Below are 16,081 nucleotides of genomic sequence, written 5' to 3' on the forward strand. Positions count from 1 at the left end.
CAAAGGTCTAAATTTCAGTAGAATATTTAGGATAGGTGACTTAGATTTAGGGATGCTGTATGAAGATGTTAAGTCAGCCTTTAGAATGAGAAGATGGTCATGTGAGGGTCTCTAAGAGCAAGAAAGTTACTGGAAATTAGAGAAGGAACAAGGCAGTTACCTCGTTCCAGAAACAGAATGAGAGGGGTTTCAAAAGGTCTGTTGTGCAGAGAAAGGTAAGACCATTGGCCTCCATGAGCATCTCAGGAAAGCACAGAGGAGAAGCCAGTTGTTAGGCATTCTGGAAAAAACAAAGGAGGGGCATGGTGTATGCTTCATTTAAAAAAGAAGTTCAGAGGCTAATGGAATGTGAGAGCCTAAAAGAGGTTAACAGCGATCTAGCACAAGGCAGGAATGAGTTTTAGATGGAAATTATTCAAACAGTTTGTAGGAAATGTCCACTGGAGAGAAGCCGAAGAGGCACAATAGCACAATCATGCTATCAATGATTTAAGGAGCAGCAGGAAAGGAGTTATGGTCTCAGGAGGGATGTTAGTTCTGAGGCAAACCAGGTCCATGTCTTAGGTGGATTCCAGAGCAAGGAGGAAAGGCTGTGTTTTAAGGCAAAGAAGAATTTTAGTTGGGTAGTTGGTGGAGTTCAGTTTGGTGTATCTTTATCTTCTAGGTAAATCTAGGAGATTTACCTTTAATAATTCCATGAGCTTTCATGAGTTAAACACACACACACACACACACACACACACACACACACACAATGTGAAGTGTGATTCCCCCTCCCTCCCTTAATTGTCTTGAAAGGTAGAGCAGGGGAGTAGAATTAACCACATGAATTGATCTGAAGTCAGAAGACCAGGCTAGTCACAACCTCATTAAATTCAGTCATCTGACCTACAAAAGGAGAATGCCCACCAAAAGGACACACTGAGGTATGTGTCTGGTCTTGTAAAACTGATTGGTAATTAGCTAAAGTTTGTTATTTTTATTTATAAGACTTTGTTCCTGGAACTGTTTTGGAATCTTTGCTTGTAACATGGAGAACAATATCTGAGACACGCACAAAGAAAAAAAATTTGTGCTGTGCTTTGTTTGTGCCTTCAGTAGATAATGTGTGGTGCAGAGGAAAACGAGGACATCTTGAAGTCGGTCCTTGTCAAATACTCTGAGAAATGTGCCACTATAACACTGGGGAGACTTCATGGACTTTCCACTAAGGAAGGCTCCTTCTCTCCCAACTTTTTCCAGTGATGTCTCCAACATGGTTTGGAATGACTCAAGCTTTGGGACTCCTACCACTTCCCTTGTCATGCACGTTTGCCATTTCCCAGATTTCATCATTAGGGCATTTCCTGAAATTCAACCCGCTGTGTTCCTTTTTTCTGATTTCAAAGAGGATTCTATTTCAAACCTCAGCTGTCAAATGGGGAACCCAACTGTGAACAGTAGCGAATTTGACGGTGACATCAGAGTTTCCAATGGGAACCCGACTTTCCATTCTGAGATCCAATTCCCCCCTTGATTCGGGATTTTAAGAATAATGCACAGCCTTCCAGACCTCACCGAGGTGCCACTGCTGGAGCCAATAGCAGCAGGACCCCAAATTTCCTTTGAGGTTGGCAGCCTGCAAGGACTGCCTGCCAAGAACCCCTTGGAACCTCATCACCTTCCCAAGACCCTGTTTTTAAGCAGATCAAAGCATTCTCCTCATATTGGTGAAAGCCAGAGGTCCAGGTCAAGGTGAACGAGGGTAGGGTTCTGAAAGAATCTGGCAGAACAAAAAGGAAGGGTTGGGTGGGGCCTGAGTCCTTTCTTTGAAAACTCTTCTGTGTGGTTTCTCAGACTTTTGTGGTCTGACACATCATTGAACTTGCCTCCGCTCGCATTCTAGGCTTTACAACACCTATTCCACCGTCCATTAGTTTAGTCACCCGATGCTTGGATTCCTCAGGGCTTGACATGTTCCAAAACTCAGTGAACTTCCCTGTGTCCTGACCTATACATGTAGGGAACAAACACCCATGTCCATCCACACTCACCAACCATCTTATCTTAGGCCTTGAACTTCTCATTTAACTTCCTTTTATTCTGCAAATGCCTTGCTGTGGTGGCCATAACACTGATCCATAGATGTGTGTCTCCATAGATGTGTGTCTCTGCTGCCCGACTGGATATGCCCTGCGGGGTTCTAGGTGGCTGCGCTGCAAGTATCTTTGCTTTAAGCATTTTCCCTGCAAACTTTTTTTTTTTAAAAAGATTTTATTTATTCATGAGAGACACAGAAGAGAGGGGGGCAGAGACACAGGCAAAGGGAGAAGCAGACTCTATGCAGGGAGCCTGATGCGGGACTCGATCCCAGGTCTCCAGGATCACACCCTGGGCTGAAGGCAGCACTAAACCGCTGAGCCATCCGGGCTGCCCCCTGCAAACTTTTCGCTGCATAACTAATAGGCCATAAGGCAATTCTGCCAGAAGTTAGGGAGAGAAAAGAAGGGAGAGAGGTGTCTGTGGCTATAAAAGGGGGATCCTCGTGATGGAACTGTTTTATATCTTGACTACGGAGGTGACCATACACATGTGATAAATTCCGTCGAACTAAAAACACACAAGCACACACAAATGGATGCATGTAAAACTGGTGAAATCTGAATCGAATGAGTGGATTTTATCAATTTCCTGATTGAGGTATTGTATTACAGTTACGTAAGATGTTAACACTGGGGAAACTGGATAGAAGCTGGAGCGGATTTCTTTGTGTCATATTTTAAAACTGCATGTGAATATACAAATCCTTCCCAATAAAAAATTAAGCAACAACAAGGGGTTATTTCTTGCTCATGCCACCCTTCCTAGTTGGTAAGGATGGGGATTCTAGTCCATATGGGTGGTGTGGGATATTAGAGCTGCCACCATCTGGGGCATCATCACATGGTCAAGGGAAGGGAAAAGAGAAAGGTACTGTGTGGTTCTTACAGGCTTCCACCTGGGAGTGACACACTTATATTCCATTGGCCAAAGCCAGTCCTTTGGCCCTCCTAACTTCTAAAAAGAAGTTCAGTCTTGCCATATGTCTGGAAAGAGGAGAATCACGATATTGTTGGCAGTACCAATGATCACAGTTGTTGTTAAGATGATATTTTATTTATAAAATATTTTGTATTTGTCTCATTGTCATGTACCCAGTAAGTAACTTCTACTAAATGATAAATCAAATATAGGGAAACTTAAATATGAATATCTCAGCAGTCACTGTGGATAAAACTTTGTATTGGGCCTGAGTTTCATTTTTTAGAGAGAGTAAAAGCTTTCTGAAAAAGACAATGAAAACATTCAAAGATATTTTTAAATGCATCTGTAAAACAAGACCAATTCGTCTTGGCTTTTGCTCTTACTCCCAAATGCACATGAAAAACAACCGTCCTTTAAATTTTCATGGAAGTAGTGTTTGCAAATAACCTTTAGCTTTTTGATCTGAAGGCAGAAATGTCTGATTTAAGATGCAACTCAGATGTATATGATAGTTTCTACGGATTAAGGGAGTCCATGTGGAGGGCATCAGGAAGAGTGGGCATGGATGGATCAGAATGGCAGATTTCAAAGGACAGAAGTGAGGGACAAATACCAGAAAGGCCAGGAATTTGCTAAGAAGAGAAACATGATAGCGTTAATCAGCAAATAACCAGATTACTCTGGAAATGACTAACCGAATGGTGTGGTTTTTAAAAATTAAATCAGATCTTTTGCTATGTGTTGATTTATCTAAGAAATGGCCTTTAACTTGTACTTTGTCAGAAGATAATTATATCAATCGGAACTGCTTAGGAATGGAGACGGGGGAAACCTACCTTTATGGATCATTCTTTCTATGCCGGTCACTGTCTATGCCATTTTTAACCTGCACAATGCCATTATCAGCACCATTAACAGCACCTTATTTTACAAATACACAAAGAGTAGAAAAGTAAAGTTGTGTGTCTAGAGCTGCCATTGCACCCAGGAATGGCTGACTCATTCATCACCAGATCCCTGGGGGCAGGACTCTGACATATCCACCAGGACTGTGTTCAGGCTCCATTTCCAGACTTTGTTCAATTGCTTCATTCCATGTCCCCTAAGCTTCAGCCAGAGGACCCCTCTCAGAGCTCCTCAAGCCTAACCTTCAAAGTCTGACCTCTGTGCCCTTGAGAATGCTATTATTCCTCTTACCCTTTCTTCCTCCTGTGCCCCAAATCTTATTTATTCTGAGTCCTTGCTCATGTGCTATCTCCTTCAAGTCTTCCTACACCATTACCTTAAAACCTTATAAATACAAGGTAAAGAAGGAATGAATGAATGAGTGAGTGAATGAATGGAGGGACAAATATTACTTTCCCATAAAAGCAATGCTCCATCCCTTCTTTCTTTCCATAGCAGTATCTCTCTACTAGAGGCGAGTAGCTATTTCAGTTCAGTTCAGAAAACATTGATTAACTTCTTCTTATTGCAAAACTCAGTACCCAGTATGGTGGAGAATACAACAGTGGATAAGACCCAGCCAAGCCCGTGCCCTCTAGGTGTTCACAATCACACAAATAGCTGAAATATTTTTGTGAAATGAGCTCGGATGCACTTGAGCGCCCCTGCCAGACTCTCAGCTCCTTGGGAGGAAGTACATATTCAGAGTGCGGGACTCAACTTCATGCCTTTTCTAAGAGAAGTCTGACTCACATCCACATCCTTCATCAAGAGTAAAGCCCAGTGCAGAATGACCCCATTCTTAGCCAAGTAGAGACCCGCCAGGCTCTGGGATGTATGGCCTCATCGCCCAGGATCGTGAATAGCCTATTGCGGCTTCAGCTGGTCCAAAATGATAAGGTTAGAAAACCAAACAATATCGTCCTGAGTGTTCATAAAAATAAGCAGAAATCAGAGAAGCCTTAACATTCTTAAGAGTTATCATTTATTATTATAACCTTGCTCATTTTAAGAGTGATCCCAGAACATTAAAAAAATTATAATAAAATAAGATGGCAACATAATACTACTATTTAAAATAAAATCATAGATTAATACCAGAAAACTCCAGACTATTCCATTTAATTTCATGTAGGGGAGTCTTTGAAATTAGGTTAAGTGACTCCAGGCTTTTTATTTATAGAAGCAACTTGGCTGTTGGTCTGAGAAGTGAGAGATCCAAGTTTTCAAATAAACTCGAGTCGCAGAGAATTGTAAATAATGAAGAGCCATGCGGATAAAAACAAATCTTTTAAATACTCTATCTAATTGATAGGGAAAGCATTTCATATTAGATAAAAACCTAATAAAAAGATTTAAAGACAGGATGTAAAGATTATAAATATAAACACACAAAACCTGCACCACTGTTCTGTATACAGAGGGGGAAGAAAAGGGAAAAAAAAAGCAAACAGGAAAGAAAGTTGCATTGCTATAATAATTTTAAAAAAGAAAAAGCAAAACCCCTCACCTCCCCAAGAGGAACCATAGAAAGAAGCTCAGGGTACAGCCTAACTGAGGGCCCAGCTAGCCAGTAGTGTCCCTTTGTTAGGATCAGCAAAAGGCGCCCCCTCTGGGTGGATACAGCACTTGGAACCCATGACTTGGCATCTGAAGAGACTTGATGCTAAGAAAAGGTATATACCTCAGCCTCCCCAGGGACTGCAGTCTCCTTCACGTCCTGAACTCCAGCCTTTAGCCCCGTTGAGGTTCGGAGTAAATTTCACCACTCACCCCACCTGCCCAACAGCATTCTGTGTAAAATATCTGGAGAAAGGCATTGGCCTAGAGTCTTCATTCCAGATTGTGAGCTAGTCTTCACCTCTCCGAGCTCAGTTTCTTCTGCAAAGTGAGAAGGTGATGCCCACTGGGACCTGTTCCTATGGGGGAATCAAACGAGCTTACAATTGCCATCCAATATGCAGGAATATGCATACACGCCTCATTAAATAAGCCAGGTCCTATTTATCTTTCAGGGAATAAAATGTTTTCCCTTTTTACCTCCGAATCCATTCTTATTGGTATTTTGAAGTGTATTCATTCTCACATTTGTCTTCATTTGTTGGTTTCTTTAAGTAAATCTAATAATATAATAATAATAATCCAAAACACAGTAATGACTACCAGTGGCTCACCACTTTCCCGGGTGCCAGGCATTGTTGCCAAGCGCTTCCTATAACTTTATGGTCTCATGAATCTTCACATAGTAGGAATGCCATTTCCTCCATTGTACAAATACAAAAACTGAGATCCTAAAATTAAGTAACAAAAAATAGCACAACCAGGGTTTATATCTTCGTCTTTGTGATTCAGAGCCTCTGCTTTCAATAAATAAGCTCTATATCTGTTCATTGTAGAAAATCTGATGAGATAAACGAAGAGGGAGATAACGATCATCCTTGCTGTCACTTCACTGTTACCATACTGCTGTTCAGCTTCATGACATTGCTATAACATTGTAGGATTCCTTTTAGTTATGATGTCAATAAAACAGAATGTTTTTTTTTTTTTTAGGCAATTGAAGATATATAACTGTTAAAACTATCTCCTCCACCAGTTTAGGAAGAAGGGAGAAAGACTAATATTGTCTGCATTGTAATCACTTTCTCTTAGCTTCTGCAAGCGCCATTATTGTAATTCCTAACATCATTCCTAGAATCACTTATTCTTATTAATAATTGCAGCAATAACCATTCAGAATCTCTGCAGCTTAGGCAAAGGCAGTCAAGGAAATATATATTGTATTTAATTAAGTCTCTATTAAGAGTAAGTGGAAGGTGCTTCATCATGTTCATAAGCCTGTAAGTACGCTCGCTTATCAGAGACTCCACTCTGGAGGCCTGTAGCTTCTTAGAGCTGACAGGCTACAAATTATACCCTGGACTTCCCTGCTGCTACCTTCAAGAAATATCATGGCAACTTGTGCCACTATATCTCCAAATGTTGGGCTCTATTTATGGAACCCATAATGGTACAGTTCATCTTGCTTTAAAAAAAAAAAAAAAAACCTTCCCAGTATCAGAACATGGACATCCTTCTTTGGTTCAAACTATCTGATTCCCTAGGTGTGAGCAATGCTAAGAGTTGCTCTTCAAAAGTCCCATTGCTCCTCCACTGTTTTGGTTTGTGGATGACCAAGACAATTTTTGAGAGATTACTATATGCCAGGTAGTGGACTGGACATTTAAAGATCACCTCCTTTAATGTTCAGACCAATCCTTTTAAATAGTTAATATCCTCATTTTATAAATAGGGAAACAATCGTAGAGTGATTAAGTGTTCTATTTTTCCTAAGCACACAAGAATTCTTGTCAGCTTGGCTTTAGCACATCTTTAACTACTAAAGGATACCAGCTCCCAGGTTAGGCAGCAGCCTCAAAGAACATAGGATGGCTGAGTCCCTCCTCTATCACCCCTTCTGGCACCAGTGAGTGAAAAATGAGCACTCTCCAATAGCACTTTTTTACAGAAATAGAACAAACAATTCTAAAATTTGTATGGAACCACAAAACACCTTGTATAGCCAAAGCAATCTCAAGGAAGAGGAAGAAAGCTGAAGGCATCACTCTTCTTGATCTCAAACTATATTATAAGCTGATAGTAATCAAAACAGCATGGCACTCTCATTAAAACAGACACATAGATCAAAGAAACGGAATAGAAAGCCAGAAATAAACCCATACATATATGAACAATGTATTTGTGCCAATGGAGACAGGAGTAATGGGGAATGAATAGTCTTTTCAATAAGGTATTGGGAAAACTGGACAGCCACATCCAAAAGAATGAAACTGGGCCCCCATCTTACACCATACATAAAAACCAACTCAAAATTGAGTAAGACTTAAATGCAAGGCCTAAAGCTTTGAAACCACTAGAAGGAAATACAAGAGGAAAGCTCTTTGGCATAAGTCTTGGTGATGATATTTTTGGATTTGAAACCAAAAGCAAAGGCAACAAAACCCAAAATAAACAAATGAGGCTACATCAAACTGAAAAGTCTCTGTAAAGTGAAGGAAACCATCCACAAAGTGGAGAGGACAACCTATGGAATGGGAGAAAATAATTGCTAATTGTATCTCTAAGAGGTTAATATCCAAAATATATAAAGAACTTATATAACTCATTAGGAAAAAAAAATTGACTCAAAAATGGGTCAGCAGAGAAGCTGAATAGGCACTTTTACAAAGAAGACATATAAACAACCGACAGGTACATGAAGAGATTCTAAACATCATTAACCATCTGGGAAATGTAGATCAAAACCACAATGAGAGACCACCTCACACCTGTCAGAATGCATATTAACAAAAAGGAAAGAAATAACAAACGTTGGTGAGGGTGTAAAGAAAAGCGAATCCTCCGTGCACTATTGGTGGGAATATAAGTCACTATGGAAAGTATGAAGGCTCCTCAGAAAATTAAAAATAGAACTACCATAGGAGTCAGCAATTCCACTTCTGGGCATTTATATAAAGGAAAGGAAATTACTGTCTCAAAAAGATCAGCACCCCTATGTTTATTTCAACATTATTTACAATAAGGAAGACATGGAAACAACCTAAATGTTGGATAAATGATAAACAACCTAAATATTGGATAAATGGATAAAGATACATCATATGATGTGAAATATATATAAAGAGAGGGAGAGAGGGGGGTATTATTCAGCCATAAAAAAGAAGGAAATCCTGCCATTTATGGAAGAAACAAGTGAAATAAGCTGGCAGAGAAAGACAAATACTGTATGATATCACTTGTATGCGGAGTTAAAAAAACTAAATCTATAGATACAGAGAACAAATTGGTGGTTCTCAGATACGGGGGTAGGGGGGAGCAAAGCGGATGAAGGGTGTCAAAAGATAAACACTTCTGGTTATAAAACAAATAAGTCCTGAGATATAATATATACATCATGGTGACTTTAATTAAAAATACTATATTGTATATTTGAAAATTGCTAAAAGAATTTAAAAGTTCTCATCACAAGAAAAAAACATGTGTAACTACATGTGGTGATGGATGCTAACTAAACTTATGTTGGAAATCATTTCATAATATACATGTATATCAGATCATTATGTTATATATCGAAAAATAACATAATGCTACCTGTCAATCATATTTTATCCAAAAATAGAAAGAGAGCATGAGAGAGAGAGAGTATTCTAATAGAACCATAATTAATCTATTGGTCAACTCCATTATCTTCATATTTTACCATTTCAGATCCAAACCTTCATCCATTTCTCTGTGCCATGACCAGGAAGTATTTCGAGAAGTAAGAGAAGATTCACATGGAAATTGCAATCAACCCAACATAGTTTGTTGAACAATTAAAGGACCTGAAAATTACACAGAGTATTTGCTTTCCCTCTTCTAGAGTTATTTGCAATTGAGGAACTTCATCAGAGATTAGATATGACTCTATTAGGGAAAAGTGGGCGCTGACTCCATGGTCCACCCAGATACATCAAGGTAAGCTTCTATTGCATCCTCACTTAAACTAGTCTTAAACGGAACAACGAGAGGGGTGTTGATCATGCTTGCCTGGTGTCACAGCACTCCCAGAGACAGGCAGCACTTGGGTCCTTATGGGAAATTCAAATGCTTACTCTTCCAGCTGCACAATGGACATCCTTCTCACCCTATCTCTGCTGTGGGATAGCTGAGAACATGATACACTTGTCATCCTTACTTTCAAGGGGAAAAAAAAGTCTCTATTACAAGGCTATCTTATAGTTTTCCAATGTTTTCTCAAAGAAGGAAAAAGAGGACGTGTTGAAAGACACGGCTGCCTGCGGAACTGCTGAATAAATTTTGGCCAGTTTAGCAAGTCATGAAGGTAGAAAATATATTTTTTCCTGGTCCAAGGGAGAAAGAAACAGCTCCACTACTCCACTAGAGATGTGCTGGATTTGACAGACCAAGAGGAAACCTACTCTTGCTGCTTTGCTCTAAAGTGTTTCCATAAGCCCAAATTTCTGGGTGGTTACAAGTAATTTGCTTCAACTTAATTTCTTTCATTCAAAATTATGGAAAAAATGCCTGTCACAGGCAATGGAAAATAATTAAGACATTAGCTTCATGTTGGATGTTCAGACAGCAAAGACCCATTAGCTTACACGTCGATGCTGAACTACAATATTGTCAAACTTGCAGGAGTGACAGAGATTCTGGGAATGAGAGGACCAAATGAGCCCCTGTCCTATTCCACTCTTTAAGTTCCTTGCCATTCTGAACTGGCCTTCCTCTTATCCATGACTCTGCTGCTATCTCTTGAGTGAATTGACTTTGCCAACTCCGAGGATCCTCCTTGGTAATCTATTCAATATGTGCACTCCCTTTGGAAGAAATACAGTAGTCTGTGTGCGTTTCCTATCTGCTCCTAATTTCCTATACTGTGAATTATGTCATCTAGTTTCTGTGCTGTTGCCAGTGGGAAAAGGCTGTCTAGATCAATCTGGTCAGACTGCCTCATAGCCCAAGAAACACCAATTAGATCACCGCAAAGTTGACTCACGCCCAAGAAGACCAACCCCAGTTTCCTCTAGTGCTCCTCGTTGTTTGAGCATTGAGCCCTATGGAAGGCTCTTGGATAAGTCATTTGACCCACAATGCTTCTTCCAAGATCTAATGCTAGGATGGGTGAGATTTGCACACATCTTGCAAAAGCAATTGAAATATGCTGAGATAGTAAATCTAGGAAGAGATCTATTCAGATTATGGAGGATGAATTTTGGTCCAGGAGCTAAAGGTTTTTATTTTTTGTTTTCATTTATATGATTGATTTCAAGTATAATTAACATATACTGTTATATTAGTTTTAAGCATGCAATATAACGATTCAGCAGGAGGTAAAGGTTTTGAATTATCACAGTTCTGAATTTAATCAGAGCAGCTGCAGAAGAGGAAAGCCCTGTAGCTTATAGACTTAAAGGTTAAAAGGTATGGGGCAATGTAATGTCCATATCTATACAATCAGTGAAGAGTAAAAGGACCTTCACATCAAATTACCTGCATAATTGTTTCCATCGTTTAGTTTGATGCCCATGGGCAAAGCACATAATTTGAAGCTTTTGAAAAGTATTTAATCCAATCTCATCCCTTGCAGAATCCAGTTAAAGGGACAGAAGATTAATCTCCAAGGCTCCCTCTGAACCTAAGATCCCAAAAAGTCACACCCACAGTTTGGTCACGCCATCCAGGAAAGTAAGAGCCTCTTTCCTACACCTCCCCAAATACAACCATGTTTTTTCAATTTCTTGCGCTTCCATTCAGAAGCATAAAATACTCTACATGTATCTGCTTTACAGAAATATCTGTTATATATATATATTTTTTTGACTAACGGGAATGTAGTTGACACAATATTTTTTTTACTTTTCTTTATTCATTGAATAACATACCTTAGATCTTTTTGAAAAAGTATGTACATCTTTTCATTGTTCTTTTAAAATTGTATGGCATTCTATAATGTGACTATACTAATTTTCATAAATATTTGTTAAAAATCGAATCATTTTTAAAGTATTTCATGCACATGGCTACAGTGCACGGAATTACAGAAAGACACATAAGGGAAATTTGTGTTTCTCTACTTCTCCATACCCCCTGAATTCCAATCCTCAGATCAAATACTTAGAGCAATTTCTTCTCTATAATCCTTAATTATATAATAACACAACTCTACCTTGTTGCTTCAACCTTGGATGTTTTCTCTTGAATCCCAGGGAACTCAACAACTTGTCTTATACCGACCTTATACCATAGAGCTATTTATCCTTTTCTCTGATGAGCTCCAATAAATTCCTCCTGGATATCACCTGGACTTCCGTTTACTGCATAGTATGAGATGGAATGAGATCTGATAATAACAAAATGAAGTTTGACCAAACAAAAAAACAAAAAACAAACAAACAAACAAAAACCCCAAGCTTGATTTGCAATTGGCTGGATCACAAAAGAGTAATGAAGAATAAAAATAATCACAATAATGTCAAAAATATTTAATATCATGGAAAGATAATCTTGATCCCTGCCTGTGGTAGGAAGAATATATATATATATATATATATATATATATATATATATATATAATGTGCATTGTTTTGTGAGTACATCTGCCTTAAGTAAACCAAGTTTTAAGTGTAAACAGTTAACACAATTTTGTTACCTTTTTGAAGCATTTCTTAATGTTTGATATATTGCAGATCTCAAAGAAAGTGATCTGAGACTGTCTCCTGACCTCTTGGTGTCCAGGGAGAAGTTGTGCCTCCTATCTACCCTGAAGGGAATAAGAAAATAGCATGCAAAAAGATGCAGGCTGGAGGAGGGAAGCAGGATAGTGCGTTCTGTTAGGAAGGACAAATGCAAAGGCAGGGGAAAAGATAGATATCACAGGCACACAGGACCTAAGTGGAGACCACCCTCTCTGGGGCAGTGTCAGGACAAGTGTGCACAGGTGATGCTGGAGATGCAGGCAGGGCCCCTTGGTGTAGGTCCTTAGGGGCTGTGCTTGGAGTTTGGACTTCCCCCTAAGAGCAGTGGGGAGCCACGGAAAGTTTGAGCAAGGAGAAGGGGGAGCATGGTGTAATGGAAGACACATCCTTGTTTCCTCTCAGCATTACTCCCTGGTTGTAAATCGATGTTCCCACTGGCTGTTTCTTCCTTCTTTATATCCTGCCCCTCTCCTGGGAAATGCTTGTACTTTTCCCACTTTTTATGATATTTTATTTTTAAAATTTTCAAACAGGAAAGTAGGGCATGAGGTAATGAACATCCACAAACCCAAGCATTTAGCAATGCTAACTTTTTGCCATTTTGAGTCATCTACTTTTTTTCCTGAGACTGAAGTAAATTACAGATATGAAGATGTCTTGTCCAACAATAGTTCAGCATGCACCCTGAGGAAGGACGTTGTTCTACATAACTCCACATCGCTATTTTGCCTAACATGACTGACGATGACCTATTATCATTCAAGCCCTGTGTACGTTCCCATTTCCCTCATCCTTCCCACATATCTCTTACAACTGTTTTGTCATCTAAGATTCAATCAAAGTCCTGTATCTTATTAGATTATTATTTCTTTTGAGTCTCTTTTAAGGGGATCCCTGGGTGGCGCAGCGGTTTAGCGCCTTCCTTTGGCCCAGGGCGTGATCCTGGAGACCCGGGATCGAGTCCCACGTCAGGCTCCCGGTGCATGGAGCCTGCTTCTCCCTCTGCCTGTGTCTCTGCCTCTCTCTCTCTCTCTCTGTGACTATCATAAAAAAAAAAAAAAAAAAGGTTGGAGTCTCTTTTAATCAGAACAGGTCCTCATAAGCACCCTTATTTTATGTTTCCCAAGACATTTCAACTCCTTAAAGAGACTGGGACACTTGTCCTGTAGAATATCCCACCTTCTAGATTTCTTTAATTGGTTCTTGGTGGTGTTGATAAACTTGTTGCTCTCTCCTCTCTTCCTCATTTCCTGTAACCTGGTTTTAGAATCCTTGGGTACTTTTGCCATGAATAGTTCATCACTGATGCTTGGTACTTCCCACTGCCTTTCGTGGGGAACATACCATGTCTGGCATCCCTGCCACAACAAATGGCCAAATCAATATCTACTTAAGGCAATGCCAGTGATCATTCTTCCACTTATGAGCTGCAAATTGGTGCCATGTGAATGTTTAATTCTCCACCAATGGAGTGCTTAAAGAATTTTGTAACCATTCTTCATTTTTATTTGAGTAGGGTTATTTCATAGGGGTTGCAAAATAGTCATATACTTTGATCCAGAGGTGGGCTAAATCAAATTCTTTTGTTTGGAGGGCCAGCTAATGTGGAAAACCTCTAGTGCTCCCCATTTTCCTTTCTTATAGTTGTGCCTCTCGGTATGTTATCTGGAAAGGGCACGTTCAAGGTTGTTGGGCCTCATGTCCCTTGCTGCAGCCCATGTGCACGCATGCACACGCACACACACACACACACACACCACACCTAAGTAACTACTGAGACTGCCTTTCAATTATTGACAGAATTGCAGCCAGACAGTGAGCTTTCAGGAGCAGAAAGTGTAAGAGGCAGCAGGAAGCATGGGGCCCCCAACAGGGCTCCTCTCTCATTCATGGCCCTCTCAGGAGAGTAGTCAGTTGCCTATCTCCTGTTTGTTTTATGGGGATCACCCAGCCGAGGAGGAATGGGGGAGTAAGAGGTTCATTCAGCCCTGAGTTTACAGCAAGGAAGGAGGTCCTAATTTGAGACCCCAGAGATTTCTCATGACAACCAGAAATACTTCCAGTCAAATGCAAAGGAAGCTAAACAGACAGATGGTTCTTCTTCTTAATGGACTCCACTCCCAATGAATGTCTCTGCCTTCTCCTCGAAAACACAGGCACTCGGCAGAGCCACCCAGCACTTTTCTTGTGAACGGGGACTCTGTTAATTAAATACTACTGCGCTTCCGGGAGACATTTTCTAGGCAATTATTGATTCCAGTTCAACCTGGTAGAAAGGTTCCCCACATTCTTGGGAGACCTCCCTGACATGGTAACCTTTCTCTAGTCTTTTTTTTTTTTCTTTTACTATTTTTTTTACCTCCTTTATACATTTGGAAATTATACAATCCTGTAATAAAACCAAAATGAAAATAATTGGGTTCCTCAGTGGATTCAAGTATTTGTTCATTTCCAAAAGTGGAAACATTTTATCATTTTAGCTGCTTTTATCCCCCTCTGCAAATTTAGATGGTATACCTATTGGCTCTATTTTCTTTAGTTCCTCAACCACTAAACAGTTACAAATACAGGGATGCAGCTCAGGGAGCTTTCATGTGGCTATTTTCTCTGGAAAACCACTGGCTTGGCATCTATCGGCTCAGCCTGTTGGTCTAATACTGTGTCTGCTAAGGTAACATTGTGGTTTAGCAAAGGGAAGGGGGGGAAAAGCACAGGGGGAGTGGAATGCCACACTATGGTGTAAAAGATTTGTTTTGAAAACCATTAAAGATGCATCCAGGTTCAGGAGGTCTTTGATTTCAGAACCAAGGAATGGGGGTCAGACAGCTCACAAACCCCTGAACATCCGAAAGGCTATTTTGTGGGTCTTTGAACTTGTGCATTTCCCTGGGAAGAAAGGGCATGACTTTCTGCAGATCCTGAGAGGGGTTTGTGAATCAACAAATGAATGTGATTCTCAATGTTCAAGAAAACACAGCAAAACACACGAAATGGGAAGAAACTAAATAACAGAACAAACTTTACTATAATATATGACCTCCTCGGACTACAGCCCTGGTTTAGTCCGCTGAGCGTAATGAATAACATCTCCTTTGACTCTCAAAGAGTCCTCCTTTGGATGGCCTCCCTTTTTATAATCCTAGTCCCTGCTTTATTGGTGTAAAATTCCCACCCACCTCTGCCAACACCATCCTTTTCCCAGTACATCTGTTTAATGGGACTTTCTACTAAACACAGATTATGTCTTTTCAGCTAAAACTGTCCTAGAAATGGTGATAATGGTCCAGATTATCAGATCATAAAATCCTGCAGGGTAAGTCTTGCCAGTACGTGGGACACAGAGCTATGGGAAGACTGCTCTATAATGTTGCCCTGCCCAGAAACCACCTCGGGTGGGGTGCAAGTCAGGATTGTCATGGGGCAGGTGAGGAATAGGGGAAGAGCAGAGAGAAATGAAGCCCTCTTCTCACAAAGGGTAGCACATCTAAACCCTTGCCACCATACCTGATACAATCTTGGGTTGTATGCAGGAGACTATAAAAAAAAGTTCTTAGGTACCAAGGCGTATTTTCTCAACTTTTTTTTTTGTTGTTGTTAATATATAAGGATATGAAAACATCCTATGGCACTCTCAACCTCTAGAAAGTCCTAGACCCAAGATGTTTATTCATTAATCCTTTTAAATATGGAGCACCTATGATGTGCACTGGGAATACATTGTGAACAAAGCAGATGTGGGTCCCTGCCCTCCCAGAACTCACAGCTGGTACTTGTGTGAGGCACACAGAGGTGTTTTAGAAATGCCCCCAATGTCAAGCCCTCAGCACAGTGTAGGCATTCAGTAAACGGTCTTTACTAATGTTATCTGTTTC

This window comes from Canis lupus, chromosome 20 (genome assembly GCF_003254725.2).
Source record: "Canis lupus dingo isolate Sandy chromosome 20, ASM325472v2, whole genome shotgun sequence".
Taxonomy (NCBI): Eukaryota; Metazoa; Chordata; class Mammalia; order Carnivora; family Canidae; genus Canis; species Canis lupus.